The sequence below is a fragment of the Strongylocentrotus purpuratus genome, unplaced genomic scaffold, assembly GCF_000002235.5.
Source record: "Strongylocentrotus purpuratus isolate Spur 01 unplaced genomic scaffold, Spur_5.0 spur5_scaffold_9, whole genome shotgun sequence".
NCBI lineage: Eukaryota > Metazoa > Echinodermata > Echinoidea > Camarodonta > Strongylocentrotidae > Strongylocentrotus > Strongylocentrotus purpuratus.
Genome location: NW_022145615.1, coordinates 6,363,433 through 6,380,051, shown reverse-complemented (window position 1 = coordinate 6,380,051; position 16,619 = coordinate 6,363,433). Strand labels below are relative to the sequence as shown.

At 41.6% G+C, this 16,619-nt stretch overlaps 1 long non-coding RNA gene across 1 annotated transcript; it reads right to left on the bottom strand.

The window, feature by feature from the left end:
- Positions 1 to 13,482: 13,482 nt before the first annotated feature.
- LOC115920497 lies at positions 13,483 to 16,357 on the bottom strand. The gene is made up of 3 exons (XR_004062381.1): positions 16,278 to 16,357; positions 14,088 to 14,298; positions 13,483 to 13,519 (listed from the first exon to the last, which is right to left on the bottom strand). It is a non-coding gene; the product is annotated as an uncharacterized LOC115920497 (long non-coding RNA).
- Between the last annotated feature and the right edge of the window lie 262 nt (positions 16,358 to 16,619).

Genomic DNA, 16,619 nt, shown 5'->3' with positions numbered 1-16,619 from the left:
ACAAACTTGTTTTTGTTTCATTATATAAATTGTCAAGGGAGCAAAGCAAGAGAGCAAAATAAGGACACTTTCATTGTAGAAAAGATTTTCTTCCCGTTGCGTCGAATCTTTAAACCACCAACATTTGTTCATGTTAAAATTCATGCATATATGTCTTTGATACAGAACATCATTTTTTAATTATTTCTGTTTTGCAAGAAAGTGAAGTGAGCAAGCAATAAACAAAAATAAATTGATTTCTATTATATGTTATTTCATCATGAAAATACACTAGGATATCCGAGCATGTTACTGCTCGAATATGAGATGATGGTTGGTCGAATATTAAAACTCTATAAATCCACTGGTGACCCCCTTCATCTTCCCCGCCTTGAACGTTTTTACTGCAACAGAGCAGTAAAGTTGCAAATGTTGAAAATGTGCAGCTTTCTATTCAATTACCTTTTCCCGTTTTCTCTTGATGAAAATAGTAAGGTATTTAGCAAGTTAACATACACATTTCCTTTAAACGCTGAACCTTTCAAAATATTATTTAAAAAAACATTACTGCAGTATATTGAGACGCATTAGGGGACCGAGAGTACACATTTTCGTACCGTTAAAAAGGCTACTTATAAGAAATAGTTTATTTAGGGGGGAAGGGGATTGCGAGATTATCTAGCAACACATGCGAAAGAGCAAACCGACCAAGCTTTAGAAAGTTTTCGCATCTGAAACCCTCAAAATCTCATTTCCAATTTCAAACAAACAATTCATTTTGTTGCCATTTCTCGTAAAAAAAAATACATTCAACAATACATTATACATTATGAATAATACCAAGAATATGAAGGAGCCAGCAGAGGCCATTCGCCCTTTAAAGGCTGGGCTCCAATGTCCGCAGATAAGTATACAAAGTAAAGAGAAAAATAAACAATGGGTAGTAAATAAATAAACGAGTGAGTACAGGCTAATTAAACACAAGATAGAAATTCCTTCATTAGATAATTTTGGTATTTTTGTTTGAATGAGGCAAGAAATGGGCACATTTTTATATCGGTAGATATTGCGTTCCAAGTAATTACTCCGGAATACTTTACTGATCTACGAGAAGAATTGTATTTTATCAATGGAATATAATTAATTTACCTTTCTTACTCGGGACGCATAATCCTTAAGACCTTGACTTTCCTTTCTTATCTCCCCTTCCTAATAACAAGAATAAAACGTTCTTCTATTCACTTTTGCGTTTTCGCACCCCCTCCTAGGGTCGCACAAGGCACGTGCCCCTTGCTCCTCCCCCTTCTACTAGTACGTCACTGAGTTTCTTCTAATTACTAGACTTTGAAGTCGAGGCAATGTACAGGTACTTTAGGATGATCGTGCCAAAGGGTAATTTTTAAGAAAATATAATTTATCTTTCTTTCTCAAAACTAAACGACGGCAAAGTTCCTATATCACTAGAGAAATAGGTACTGCTTCTAAGTGTTTTTAGTTTTGATGCCGTGTCTTCCCAATTTATCTTCATATACAGTAGCTGTATATGTTGTATATTTATTGATATCTTTGTGGGGGTGTCACAACGGATTATCCCGAAACTTGTGGAGACAGGACGGGTATTTCGTTCAGTTTGGTATTCCCTGGTCAACTTTTCGTGTCGATTTCTCGACAGAAATTCAAATTAAAGGAACCCCCGTTAGCTCACTCGCTCTGTTTTGTGTTAAAGATCGTTAATAAAAATGCGTTGGAAAATGTTGACAATGTGCATGTCGATTTCGATTGCACTGATGTCGATGTTTTGTGAACTTTCCCAAGTTGCAGCGGTCCAGCAATGTAAGACATGGGAAGATTTGACCCTCAACGTGGAACGCGGTGAAACAGTTGTGTTGCCATGCACTTTGGAAACGATTTTAGAGAGAAATCAACACGTTATTTGGAGAACAGGAAGTGGAGACAGTCTGGTCAAATGCACAAGACTACACAAATGCACGTATTATTGGTCACATGATTCACGTTTACATATTGTGACAGACTATGAGAAGGAGTTTAAACTGAATATCACAAATTTTCAGCTTGATGGCACTTTTACTTATCATTGCGATTTGTACATGAACAGTTCATCTTCGTGTGAAGCCTCCCAGGTTACATTAACCGTGACACAACAGCATGTCAGTCCAGTGATTCATGATTCATCAACTGTTTCAATAATCAGTTCAACAGCAGTCTCTGAAAGAATTACTACAAGTGTTTTAAACGAATACTCATCGACGCCAACTGCAGTAAAACGTCACGAGACGTTTATGTATCTGACAATATTTATTGCAACACTTCTCATTTTAATGTTGCTTGGTGCAGTCTGCTGTTTTCTGTTGGTGAACAAGTTTGAAGTCCATTTACGACCAAGAAACAATAGCAGCAGAAGTGTTAACACTGATGAAAGCAATGTGCTTGAGATGAATCTCAGGTCCTCTGTACTACCTGCAGTACCAACGGTACCGAGTCCGTCGAAAGACACTGCGATGACATCAGAACAGTCTTGTGAAAATTGCAACTCGTGTTCGAAGCCAAGTTTTGAGAGCCACCTCTGTCAGCCACAAAAGCACGATGCGGACCTCCAACTTCAATCAAGCTCTAATCACTCTGGAGATCTCACTAATAAAGGAAAGAAGATACAGTCATATTCTCGATTCGATGAGGGGGTTACTACCGCTTCTAGGCATTGCGTCTCTTTACCAAAGTTCGGTTTCGAAGAATCATGCTCAGGAGAATGTCAGTCTGCTTACGAAGTACCGATCATTTCCCCGCTAAAAGCTACGAGAACATAACTTTTCTACAACACCTACATTTCCTTTAGAATCCAATGAAAATACAGCCCGGGAATCAGACGACAATGTTTCAATATCGAACGGCACTACACTTACGCCAAGTCTGTGCGTCAGGCATCCAATCAAAAGAGATAACGCTGAGTATCCTCAGCCTGTCGATGAAAAAGAGCATTTTTATTTCGATTTGAATGACCAAGGTCCTCCGCTGCCTCAAAGAATCCTTGACAAAATGATACCATGTGTATCCTGGGAAAATACACGTGGACACGATGCTGTGCAACATGAAGCGGCTCTTAACTACAAAGTTCACGTCAATCATATCTCTGATCACCACGTGGTATGTGCTTCTCTAAGAGTGTATCATCCTGAGTTGATATCAAAAAAAATATCATACAGGAACTTCAAAGACATGGATCACTCCAATTTTGCCTCTGAGCTCGCGGCTAAACTTGATGCTCCTAAGGCTGATAATGGGACTGCTGATGAATGTCGTATCAATAAGATCGTATCGGAATTCGACTCTGCCGTCCAGGAGACTCTTGACTCTACCGCTCCCATGAAGACAGTCACCATCAAGGCTCGTCGCAGGCCAAGGTGGTATAACTCGACAATAGGGGATTCACGCCGTGAACGCCGCCGATGTGAAAGGCGGTGGGGGAAACACAAGACTGATGTAAATTTGAGTGCTTTCCAAGCTGCAAAACTTCATGTCAAAAAGTGCATCACCATGGCCAAGTGTGAATACTTTACCTGTGCTCTTGAGGAGTGTACTCCAAAGACTGCCTTCCAAGTACTGAATAGGTTACTGAACACCAATGAAAAGGTTCTTCCTGTACATGACTTGCCAGCTGAATTAGCAGACAGATTCGCCAACTTCTTCACTGATAAAGTCCTGAAGATTCGGAATGAACTTGATGGCAATGATCCCGATCCATTGTTCACATCCTGCTGTAATCAGGGGATAGGTCTTCAGTTCCGAGAGTTCGCCGAAGTATCTGAGAGTGAAGTGGAGAATATCATCAAACGTTCATCATCAAAGAGTTGCTCCCTTGACCCTCTACCAACATGGCTGTTGAAGAAACATCTCAGAGTTGTACTACCTGAACTTGTTCACCTTACGAACCAGGTTCTGTCTAGTGGTGTCTTTCCTACAGATCTCAAAGAGGCACTAGTGTTACCAGTCATCAAGAAAGCGTCAATGGATAGAAATGATCTACGGAGCTATCGCCCTGTATCAAATATACCATTTCGGTCTAAGATTATCGAGCGAATAATGCTTAGACAACTTACTGAGCACATCCAGGATAATGGACTTGCTGAGCCCATGCAATCGGCATACAAAGAACACCATAGCACTGAAACAGCACTACTTAAGATTCAGACGGATTTACTTCAAGCCATTGACAGTCAGAAAGGAGTAATGATGGTGCTGCTTGACTTGTCTGCTGCGTTTGACACAGTGGACCATAACATTCTGCTGAATCGTCTTGAAGACCATTTTGGTATTACAGGTCTCGCTCTCAAGCTTATCCATTCATACCTTGAAGACCGCAACAGCCATGTTCTAATCTCTGGTCAGCTTTCGAAAGCTTGTAGATTGCCACATGGAATTCCACAAGGTTCTGTCATCGGACCCTTGTTTTTCACCCTTTACATTCGTCCCATTGGTGATATTCTTCGGGCTCATGGAGTATTCTTTCATATGTATGCAGATGACATTCAGATCTACGTGATGTTTGACCCAACTGATCCAGTGGCAATTGATGCTGCGCTTGGCAGACTCAGTAGTTGTATCACTGAAATTCAGCGTTGGATGAATGCGAACAAGCTCAAACTCAACGATGGCAAGACAGAATTCTTTGTCTCTGCTTCACCGCATCATCGGTCATCCCATCTAATGAATGATGTCAAACTGATGATTGGTGAGAAATCCTTCCCACCATGTAAGTCCATCCGCAATCTGGGAGTAACACTTGAACCATCTGTGAACTTAAGTCTGCATGTTAACCTTCTCAGCAGAAGCATCAAGTACCACCTACGTAACCTGTGGAGGGTGAGGCGGTTTATTGATCAATCAACATGCCACGCTGCGGCGAGGGCTCTCGTCCTTTCCAGACTAGACTACTGCAACAGTCTCTTCAGTGTTCTCAGCCAGAGGGACCTTGATCGTCTTCAGAGACTCCAAAACTCAGCGGCAAGGCTTGTCTTTTCTGCTCCTCTTCGGACTCACATAACACCACTTCGACTTGAACTCCATTGGCTGCCTGTACGACAGAGAATAGCTTTTAAGATCCTACTACTGGTCTACAAGTCTCTCAACCACCGATGTCCCCCGTACATAGCTGACTGCTTGGTTGGTCGTACTCGAGTCCGAAATACCCGCTCATCATCATCCATCTGGCTCACTCAGTGTCTCTCTAAGAAACGTGCTGGTGAATTGTCTTTTCCATCGGTTGCTGCAAAACTGTGGAACCAACTACCTACTGCTGTGCAGACTGCCTCATCTGTTGACCAGTTCAAGAAACTACTCAAGTCACATCTTTTCTGCTAGAAATTACTTTATTACCAGCCTACATATACTTTGCTGAACTCTAAGAAGTGTCTAACTTTTGTTTTTAAGTGGCCCAAACATTGTCGAGCATGTGTGCAGCGCTTTGTAACTGCAAGGAAAAGGCGCTATATCAAATATCTTTTGGATTGGATTGGATTAATGGGCATACCTCGCACAACCTGGGAGGGGAAAGGACAAGAAGGGCTCCCGCTGAAAACTTCAGAAAGTACATCCAATCCCGTCTTTCTTTGTCGATGAGACACGGGCGTCGAGAAAGAAGAGCTCGACCAGATATCGTTGACTTTCCCCCACCACCACCCTTTCCTACAGGCATCAAGTAGAAATGTAAACTATGCCCCATCTTAACATTGACGATGTACTTATAACTAACTCCAAACCAAGCATTTCTGTTCATGATGTTTAGATAACATAAAAATGAAGTTAAATGACACATTCCACGCATGTTATGTCTCCTTACAAGCTGAGCTACCTGACGCTTATTAACGTTTGAGACGTCAATGACCAAATTTTTTGACTTGCCAATGTCAAATTCACAATTACATTTAGCTTGTACGAATACGAACATATTTCATGTTAATTATTTTTCAGTTTTTAACATAATTTTTTTTTTACTGCTGTTTGTACTCAAAACAGATAATTATACAGCTCATTCAAACAATCTTAGAATGACCTGTTTCTCTTTAAAGTCGCAAAACTATTTGTTGCCTTGTTTCTTTCCTCCCAACTGTCAATACTATCATAAAATGATTTGCATACTGATAACATCAGTTCCGTAAATCCTTTTAAGATCATTACCGGCTTGTATTTTTCAGCCCTATGCATTTAATCAAATATCCCAATTAGTTTAAAAACGAGAGTATTAAACTTGTTATTATGCTGCCTAGTGCATTCTTTCGTTTCTACTTATTCCATACCATTTAATGATATTTTCAATTATCACTCAATAATGTAGATTATTCTTCTGAATGACTAATAATATGTTTCTTGCCATATTGTAAATTGTAGATTGTAAATAATTCAAAATTCAACGTTATATTGCGACACAAGATTGTTTTTTTGAAAAACAGATACGCTATTAATGGATGAATGAATTAATGAATAAATGAACATACTGAAGTGTGGTACATACGAAGTCACAACTTAACTATAATGATGTTGGCAATGATTATGATACGCCACTGCTTGGTGTACTCGCGATTAGGGGCCCGCCGCATTTTTAACTATAGTGAATATATATCAATAACCATATGTAAATCGTTCCATTGTAGACATCATATCACTGTACCAAAAACCAAAAACTTTGACTTGTTTCAATATTTTACAAATACTAATTTTTGAAAAAATGTTGTTTTCAAGAGCCCGCACCTTTTTTGTTATCATGAGCTACACACAAGGTTGAAGAATATTTCTTTCTTTCAGATACTTAAAAATATTCATATTATTCTTAATTCCACACATGAAAATTATTGTAAAATGAAAACGAGTTTCCTTTTAGGCCTTCATATTCCAGTTCCTCATTTTGTTGACCATAGTTTAATGCAAACGTGAACGAAATCTTCTATTTTCTCTAAAGAATGAGTGGGGATATTTTTTTTATATAATCATTTATTTCGAAAGCTTGATTCATGTTTTATACATTCAATTTGAAAAATTATGTTTATCACCATAAACAAGTTGATTGTAGGAAAATCAGGGTTATTATTGCACCAAAAGTGCGCTTTGTTTGAGCTGATACAGGTAAAGGGTTAAACTATGGTCACAAATCAGAGCGGCGACCGACCGATATTAAAATAGCCTGCTCGGTCGTCGCTGGAATTTAGGCATCACCCGGTGATTTTTGGAGAAGTCGAGCAAGCTGTAGAGTCCCAGCGATGCCTGGGCGGTGCCCTGTCGATTTCCCGTCGGTCGCCAGTCGATTTTAGGTCAAAACTGGGCGAAATCGCGCAACTTTTCCGCGCGGTGTCCCGGCAGTGACGGACCGGTGACCCACCGATTCCAGCAGTCTCCCACCGGCCGCCGGCTGATTTTAAAGAAATTGCACGGCGGCCGGCCAGTGATCGGCGGGACTCCAAAATACGCTCGGTGCCCGGCCGTTCGCCGCCCGGGCACCGAACTAATCGAGCGTTCGCCGCCGAGCGATATAGGTAAAAAATCGAAGCCGCTAGGTCAAAGGCTGCTGACCGATTTAGGACTCGCCGCCCAGTGACCGACTGATCTCCCAGCGGCGACCGGGCGGCAACTGCTCGACAGCCTTTGACGTAGCGGCCTCGAATTTTGACCTAAATCGCTCGACGGTGAACGCTCGAATAGGTCGGCGCCCGGTCACCGAGCGTAGTTTGGGCGGCAAGTGAAAGTGAGCAGGCGCCGCCCGAATAACTCCGCGCTAAAACTTCAGCAGCGACCGAGCGATGCCTTAAAAACAAGCGGTCCGTAGGCGGCCGCTGCTCGGTGGCCGGGCAAAATTGGCTAAAAACTCACCGCTCGGCCGCTGAGCAGGCTACTTTGGGGTAATGTGACAATAGCATTAGCTTACAGAAGGAAAAGTGTTGAAAATGATGTAATCTGATTTTATTTGTATTAACGTAATGTATATATCATAAACACACATGTACTGTACACAATCTTATTACGTCTATGCAGGCGCGTACGCAGGATTTTTTCAAGGGGGGGTTTTAACATTTAAAAATCGGGCCGAAAATTTTGCAACGACTCAGCCAGCCGCTGAATAAGCGGGGGGGGGGGGGGGGGGGGGGGGGGGGGGGGGGGGGGGGTAAGAGGACACTTTTTTTTTCTTTTTTTTGGTCTTGAAATTTGAAAATTTGACATTTTGCTCCGTTGGGGGGGGGGGGGGTTAGGTCAGCTTTTTTAGGTCAACCATGGGAATTTTTTTTTTTTTAAATAAAAAAAAAAAAAAAAAAAAAATCCAAAAGAGGGGGGGGGGGGTTTTAGAGAAATTAAGGGGGGGTTTACATACAAAAAATTACCAAAGGGGGGGGGGTTAACCCCCAAAACACACCCCCCTGTGTACGCGCCTGCGTCTATGTCAACATTTGTGGACACAAATTTGTGTAGCCATACAAACATGATATAGAGGCAAAGTAATACCATACACATCGTAATCTTCTCGACAGAGCCGTCCGGAAAAGTTCGATTTATAAATGACGAAACAATTTGATTTCCTAAATGTTTTTATTAGTATAACGGATAATGAGAATAAATTTAGAAAGGTAAAAACGATCACATTTTGTTTTTCAAACTTTGTCAAAAGTCTACTTGTAATTGATGAGCGTGAAAGTGTGTGAGTCTGGATGTGGGGGAGAGAAAAAAAGAAGAAAACAAAGATTAATTATTTTAAACTCAAGAGGAAATACGAAAATCTCATCATAATTATACTGACTTTCTCTCTCTCCCCTCTTTTTCTCTCTTTCTATCTTCCTTTTTTTCTCTCTCTTTAATCATATACATGTAGTTGCGTGCGTGTGTATGTGTACTTGTGTGCGCGTACGTGTGCGTGTATGTATATGTGTTTAAAGGGATAGTTGAGTTCTGTTTTCAGACCGTAAATACCTTCAAAGTGCATGGTTATTGCTCTTATTCTTATCTATGACATTTCTAGTGCCCTTTTAGAACCTGAAATTGCTATAAAGATAATTTTAGACCCCAACATGTGTGAAATTTAGCCAATACGAGCATACCATTTCAGCTTCACTTTCAAAAGAACATGGTGACCGTCAGGCGCGTACACAGGGGGGGGGGGGGGGTTGGGGGGGGGTTAAACCCCCCCTTTGGTATTTTTTTGGTGTAAACCCCCTAAATTTCCCTAACCCCTCCCCCCCCCCTTTTGGATTTTTTTTTTTTTTTTTAAATATTCCCATGGCTGACCTCAAAAAGATGACCTAACCCCCCCCCCCCCAACGGAGCAAAATGTCAAAATTTCAAATTTCGATACTAAAAAAAAAAAAAAAAAAAAAAGTGTCCTCTTACCCCCCCCCCCCCCCCCCCCCCCCCCCCCCCCGCTTATTCAGCGGCTGGCTGAGTTGTTGCGCAATTTTCGGCCCGATTTATAAATGTTAAACCCCCCCCCCCTTGAAAAAATCCTGCGTACGCGCCTGGTGACCGTTAATTAATTATTTAATTAAAAATAACAATACATGGGCCAGCTTGTTGTGCGTAATATAAGCAACACAAAAATGCCAACAAAAAAGCCAACATCGGCATTGTTTGAAATACGACGTAAAAGGTGTTATTCCCTTTTCCCCGTTTTTTTCCAAATTGTTCAAAATACCTAATATTTGTGGTGGTACATAAGTATTACAAATCGTTATATTTCAGCCGTCTCTGAACCGATTTTGATCAAACAAAGATGATTTTGTCATTTAAATATTATGTTCTTTCATATTTGACACTCACAACGTGTAAATACCTTCCTCGCCGTGTCATCACGTAACCTTCGAAAAAAATAAATGCCTCCAATTTTCCTGATTTTAATGAAGAAAATATGAAAATGTATGGATATAATAATTGGCCTATATCAATCTAGGCTATCAAATTAGGGATGCGTGCGTGTCATTGACAAATAAATCACTATGGCCTCCGCCTTCAAGAAGATAAGCCAATTATTCTTAACAAATCATGCAGCAACTTTTATCTTAGTTTTTGTTTTACTATCGGTTCTTCTTATTAATATCCCAGGACAGGCATTTCACAATGATTCTGACAAAGAGAGAAAACATAATCACGCAATAGGTTATTAGGGTATGCTGAGACCGGAAACACCTTTGTATCTTCAATCATGCACTCTTACAGATCGAGGTTCTTTCTTCTGCCTGTGTGCCTTTATAGAAGAGTGACTAATTTGCCAACTGGTGTGATAGAGTCTGCATTATTCACTGTTCTTCTCGGCAGGCCACTAGTACATTTTGTTTCATGTTTGAATGAGTAAACTTGAACTATCAAATAAGATGCGGGTCCATTAAATTTCAGTAGTATTGGATAGGCAACGGGTAATGATAAGATGAAATAACTAACGTAGCAGTCCAGGAAATATAAATATACATTGTTAAAACCATGTCCCTCAAAATTTGAAAAAGTCCATTTAAAAAAAAAAATAGCAAATACTGACTAAAGACTGCAACACACTTTTAGGCTCTGAAGGGCCCAAAAGTGCAGCGTTTAGACAATTCAAAATGCAAAAATGTTCTCACTCTGAAGCTACGCTTCCTCGCATAATATCCTTCAAAATGTACAAGTAAATACCGAGAAAATTGAAGTGTGAACAAAGTATATTGCTTGTTTTTATACTAAAGTTTTGCTAAGGAATGTAATTTTGTAGATAACTTTAAAAACCTGTGAGGGGGTAGTCACTTCCGCCACCTTCACCCCTCTCATTCACTATACTCCCTCGCATTTGCGTACTGATGGGGGTTTATGGTTTATTTCTAATTCGATACGAGTGATTTACAAATGTTGTTGAAATGGCCTGATTTTTCCCTGAGCTTCCGGGGGCTCTGCCGCCTGGACCCCGCCAATGGCCCTAAGGCGGTCCCTGGTTGCTCATCTGACCGGAATTAAATGCCTAAAATGCCTGAACTTCCAGGGGGTCTGCCCCTGAATGCTCATATGATCGTAATTTAATGCCTAAAACTCCTGAACTTCGGGGGGCTCTGCCCCTGGACCTCACAAAAGACCCTAAGGCGGGCCCGCCCCCCCCCCACTCTGTTGACGGAGTGATACCATGCGTGTTCCCAAAATCTCCGACTCGTAACAAAAGAATAAAGGTCTACCCGTATTGACTTTACACACCCGACTTTGGCTAAAAAGAGGGGTTACTGGCAACACAGCATATGCGTACCCTAAATAACACTGCGTGGGGGAGGGGGGGGGGGGAGAGCCGGGGCCCCCGGTTCCTCATCTGACCGTAATTAAATCCCTTAAACCCCCGAGCTTCATGAGGCTCCACCCCTTGACACCCGCCGGGGCTTTGCTCCTGGACCCCACGCAAATTTACGCTCCACTTTACTTTGCTTTGCTCTACCTGATCGTAAATACTTTAGCCCCCCCCCCCCCCCACTTTGAAAAACGTTCCCAGGGCCTGCGTAACATGTAAGACTGGTGGCGATGCGGATTTTTTTTGCTCATTACGCCACTGCTCCCTCGTCCCTCGCATTTCTTTGCCGCCCCTGTGAGGATGAAAAAAACAATGAGGAGAAGGAGGAGGAGGAGGAAGAGGAGGAGGAGTAGGAGGGGGAATAGAAGAAAGAGAAGGCGGAGGAGAAGAGAAGAAGAAGAGGAATAAGAAAGAAGAAACCTCATTCTATGTATATTAAGTCCTAAAACAAGAAAACGAAGATCAAATCAGGTATCTCAGAACACAATTCTCAGAGGAGCATCTGGGTATTCAAGCGCCCGGGGCGCGTAATTTTTTTCCCACTTGAGCTCGGGACCCCCGGTATGAACTAATTTGCATACACCCAATCAGAGCTCATCTTGTCATTAACAAGCCTTACGCGTGCTAAAGATGCGCGGCGAAATTCAAAACTGTGCGAAGCTCTGGGCCCGTATTCAATAAACTTCTTAAGCATGAAATCTAAGTACTTTTTCTTAAATTTTGGCTAAGAAAAAATCTTAGCCAAAAATCGTATTCTATAACAGCATTTGAGACTAAGAAATTTGACTTAAGATTAAGAAGAATTCTTAGATTTTATCTAAGAAAAAGGACTTAAATAGCATGTCGTATTCGAATACAATCGAGATATCTAAGATAAGTAAGAAATCTATCCTATGTTTAAGCATACTACGAGGATGCTTAAATAGGGCTTTGGCACCGGCAGCTCAGTGCTGCTGCAAGCAAAAGCTTCGGGTTTCGATCAAATGGAATAAAAACAATGCATGCAGCACGAGCGCAGGTTACCAGTTGACCTATATCAACGTAAGCTTCGCGTATATATATACAGCGTCGACGGCGCAGCTCGTAGGAGCGCCATATATAGGCATTGTACTTGTGTATGTGTGTTTGTACAACAACTAAACAAGTAATATATAGCGTATCTACATAACATTAAATTATGACATGGATGTCGTATATATAAAGAAACCGTCTCTTAAGGCCCGGTCTCACCGCCAGAACTTTGCTGGAGCGTTCCTTGAACGGTAGGGAGAGGGGGCCGAATTTCGACAACGCTCGTCACCGCGCACAAAATGGGAAACAAATCGAAAACACGGGCGTTGTCTTAGCGGTGCACCGCTAAAGCCGGCGTTGCTTTAGCGTTGGTTTAACGGTAGCGAGCGGTAGCGTTGGTCCCGTTCCGACACCTCTATACCAACGCCAAACCAAAGTTCATCACTGCAATGGATCGCTGCTTTAACGCCCTACACCGTTCCAGCAATCCAGTGTCCGCTCGTAAAACGCTTACAACCACTCCACCAAAGTTTGTGCAACGTTTAATCACCGCCCGGGCAAAGCTGGCGAAGCAGCGGTGGTCCAGCGTTCAAGATTTCTGCGTTGGCCTAGCGGACCAAAGCGTCCACGAACTTGCGTCTAGCGGTGCCAAACTTTGACTGGGCGTGGTTGGAGCGGTGGTGAACTTTGCCGGAGCGGAAAATTGCCCGCTCCTCACCGCTCGCAATTTTTTGTGCAGCTCAAAACTTTCGGAGCGGTAGGAGGGACCATCAGCGGTGGCCGAGCGTATACGGCGTTGCCTTAACGGGGGCCAACTTCTGTTAAACGGTGGTGAACGGTTACGAGCGGTGATGAATTTTTTTCACCGCTCCAGGAACGCTCCAGCAAAGTTCGGGCGGTGAGACCGGGCCTTTACTGTAATAGTCTTTGGCACTAAAATATGGAAACAGGGAATAATGTGCAATCGGCATAATATTAGGTGAGACAAAATGTTCCACTGCAAAAATGCACCGAGAGAGCTAGCTTTATTTGTCGTTGTCTTTATGTGATCTGTCCAATTCAGGTTGCTCTTGAGGTGAACATCAAGATATTTAGCAGTTTCCAGTCTCAAGAAGTTGCCCTAGGATGCTGTATGACCATTTGACAGGCTTTCTCCTGCGTGCTACCTTGGTGTCCTTTAGTTTTTGGCCCATCTTCCTCTTATTTCCGCGGAGGTCACTCCTAGCAATCTTCCCATAGCATATTCTATGATGAAGAAAAAAATAAAAAATAAATGAGAGAAATGTTACAACTTCTAATTCAACTGCTCGCATGAACTTGTAATCATTAACAATGATAGGTGATGAATACAAAATATGTAAAAATCTGCATATCCACCCTACATTACCTGAAAAGAAATATCATGAAGTAAATATTTCCTAAATGACATTTTGCCCTCCCAGACATTACAAATTATTCGCTTTGTGTTAACAAGATGCCACGTAAACTAACGTACATTGTAAACAGTTGTTAAAGATATGCTTGAGTAAAAGTATAGGTTCGTAAATCATAAATTTGCAAATAAACATGCTGTATAGCATCGAATATGAGAAAATATTGCTTAGATACCAGATTAAAGGTTATAGTTTCTTATTTTGGTCTACATATAATTAGTCAAAGTCTGAAATCAACTGAATTTAAAAAGAAAACTTAAAAACGACATACATTCAGCAACTTATTATGCTTTTTCTAATCAAAAGCAATTTCCCATTAGCATTGTTAGTACTTTGAGCCAAGGGGCACTGTCAGTATATTTTATAGTAAAATGCCTCACCAATGATGGCATCCACCTTGTCTTGGTCAAGCAACTGCTTCCCTTATTCTCCTCCTTTAATCTACATGCTGAAACTATGCTGTCTGTCATCTCCTCATAGGTAAAGAGCATACCCATGAGTGCAAGAACAGCACATGACCAGGATTGCTTGTGTAGCTCCAGCATTCCCAGCTGCACTTGGGTCAAGTATGTCCGAACCTCATGTATGGAACTGTGGAACAGAAAAGAAATGTCAAGTATTACTGAAAAGAAAAGCACGTTTACAGATTTAAATAAAATAATCAGACATACGCAGCCTAAATTTGACATACTCGGTATGCCACACTTCGCAACCCTACGCAAATCGAGTGTGAAAGTTGTAGTACGACACAGTTCACAACCAAACATTATTCATACTACTCCTAGCTCAAGGAAACGCTAGGAAGACACATTTTCATACATTTTTGGAGATTATTATTGAACATATGTCATTTCTAGTGAGCTAGGCCTACATTTTAGTTGTATGCATTTTCGTCCGACTATTTTTTGCCGACAGAAAACATGAAATAAATTGTAGCAAAATTTGTTTCTTACCTGAATTATTACATGACTCGGAATATGGGATCATTCTCTTTATAATCTAGGGTTGATTTGGTTCATATCTGGAAACATCTGCACTTTTCTCGGCAGAGTTTTGTGATATAGGGTCTAGTCCAGAGCCTAAATTCCGGGGGGGGGGGGTACTCACGTATATTGGGTATACGGGGATGTGCCGCTCGAAAGGATGACTTTTTCAGGAAAGATCCTTGGACATGGGTCCCCTTTTCATAAAAAAATCCTTAGACATGGGTCCTCTTTTTCATTTATTCCTTTCCCCTCTTTTCTCCCTCATTTTCTCCGGGATATTAGGATTTGCTCCTAAATACTCGAGCCTACATTGTAAATGCCTAAATCTCTCCCATCTCTAAATAAATCCGGGGCCTAAACAATGCCGGGGAATCCTTCTGTGATTGCATTTCCAGTGTACGAGGTGTACGTAGCTCGTAAACTCAACTAGACCCCGGGGTACCACATATGTCAGGACCCCATGGGCCCTATATCGGGTACTCATATGGCATAATGCGCGCTAGGTATGGTATCCGCCCGTATAGGGTTCGTACCCCCGGGAACTTGTAGCGCTTCGCGCGCTGAAAATGATATGGTCGGCAGATACCCTGCGTACCCTCTGCCCAGCAGCCGGGCAGCAGCGGGGCTCAAGCAGGGAGCTATATAGCCGATGCTTGAGAGCTCGTGTACGGGTACGTTAATTAAAACAGGAAAAGTCCTTCAATTAAAACAGATGCTAGAGGTGCCAGCGCAGTATTATAATGTTGCATGGCGTTTTCATCTTTAATATGTGTAGCCTACTTGTAAAATACATGTAGTATGGTACAGTTTACTAATAAAGAATTTTATCGAGAAACTGCAAAATGATTGGCCATTGTATTATTACACACATTGGTGCATTACTATCCTGGCTGTGTATTAAAAGCTGTGCTATTGATTCTCAACATTTCAAACACCACTGTACAAAACTCAACCAATTTCTCTCAAAATCGGTACTTAAGTGACGATTGATGACACCTAAATAGCAGTAAGATACATTTTTTTTAACTTTCTGATGTTAGAAGGAATAATAAAACAAAAATCAAATTGTGAGTCCACTGTCAAACTTGCCGATCAGCCGCATCGGCATAATTGTGTGCATCTGTGTGTTATGAGTGTATTGACTATTAATGTATTTAAATGCTGCCTATTAACGCGTAGTGCAGTGCTTAAGGTCAATACGCATTAGCGTTAAACTCTCTATATGCTTTGCTGGAGTGTATTATTACAGCTTAAAAAATGTAATATTTGAAATTTGAAATCCTTAGACATGGGTCCATTTCACACAAAAAATCCTTAGACATGGGTACTTATTTACAGCAAAAGGACCCTTGGATGTGGGTATGGGTTCGGAGGTCTCAGCCGCACACCCCCGTCCGACTATAATCTGAGTACCCCCCCCCCCCCCCCCCCCACCCCCCCCCCCCCCCGGCCTAAAATGGCCGATATACACTACTTAACAGTTTGTGTGTTTAACATGCTCAATTATAATGTCCAAAAATGTTTGAAAAAGTGTCTTTCTAGCGTTCCCCTGAGTGAAGTACGTATAGCAAAGATGATACTCACCATTCAATGACAGCCACGCAGCAGCTCGGTAGCAGCCCGTCAGCACCCTCGCCTGATAGCTATCCTAGCCGTTGGGAAACCTAACCAGGGATATGTGAGTTTCTTACAAGCCCTGACCTAACCATGTAGGCCATGTCCGCCATTCCAGTTATGTTCTCATCCGTCAACATGTCTTTGTAGTTGTACATATTCATCTTATATCACAGAAACTTGTTTGGACTCAATCCAATACACGAGTATCCGATTTTTTCTTCAGTTGTTGTCATCTTATTTAAAACTATACCGGAACAAGACAAATTACGAGCACGATCGAGGACCACATTCCTGCCACATTCTTGAAAA